Genomic DNA, 1,096 nt, shown 5'->3' with positions numbered 1-1,096 from the left:
GCATCAATGAATGAAGGGAGGATCAAGGCCAGCTGCACCACACTGAACAACAAGATTTACATATGTGGAGGAATGAATAATAGAATACTGAATACTGCTGAGTATTACAACCCAGACACCAACCAGTGGACACTGATCACTCCCATGGGAACACTTCGATGTGGACTTGGAGTCGTTGCATATATGGGCCACATTTTTGCAGTTGGAGGAAGCGATGGGTCCAGACATCTGAGGTCTGCTGAGGCTTATGACCCAGTGACCAACACCTGGTACGATGTCCCTGAAATGGTCCACACACACAGATACTTTGACATTGCAGTGATGAACAAGCAGATCTTTGTTGTCTCTTGTTGAAGACGAAACAGAATTGTTGAGTGCTATGACTACATTACAAATACTTGGTCTATGGTATTTTCTGGCATGGACCACAGCAATGATTGCGTGAGATGCTGTGTGATTTCTGGACTTCCCAACATGGCTGAGTACTGTTCACCTCGTAAACCCATCATACCCAGGACACAGGTCTAAAAAAAGTCTAAACTAGATACTGAGATGGAGCAAATGTTATTTTCCATGATGCTAACTGGGAGTGTAACCTGCTCTGACCAGGTATGTGTGTATCAATAAAAGTGTTTAAAAACATTAGAAGAACTAATGTGTGAATAAATGGATCAGTTCATGTCTCAGCTCAGATATGATAGTTTTAATCAGCCTGGATCAACCTGAGTTGGTGATGATCTAGAAAAAGAAATTTTAGTTCTGACAACATATAGCAGACGTGTAGATGTACTGAATTTAATTATAATTAATGTAGTGGTTAGCATGTATTTTTTTTAAATATCAAGACAAAACAATGCAATTCTGCGACACAACAAACCATTGAAAAAAATAGAACCAATTTTAACGTTTAGAATAATGCACTATAATACAATATAACACCTACAGTTTAATTGTAATTGTTTCGAGGGAACAATAACAACAATGGTGCAAAATCCAAAAGCGATGCAGAACACTGCAATCAACAGTTAAAATATAAAAGTTTCAGTACAAGGACATTTCTACTTTTTGTTTGGTTTTACTAGTCAGTAACAAAAAT

The sequence above is a fragment of the Gouania willdenowi genome, unplaced genomic scaffold (assembly GCF_900634775.1).
Source record: "Gouania willdenowi unplaced genomic scaffold, fGouWil2.1 scaffold_110_arrow_ctg1, whole genome shotgun sequence".
Taxonomy (NCBI): Eukaryota; Metazoa; Chordata; class Actinopteri; order Blenniiformes; family Gobiesocidae; genus Gouania; species Gouania willdenowi.
The sequence above is the reverse complement of the archived record's forward strand: the minus strand, read 5'-3'. Positions refer to the sequence as shown.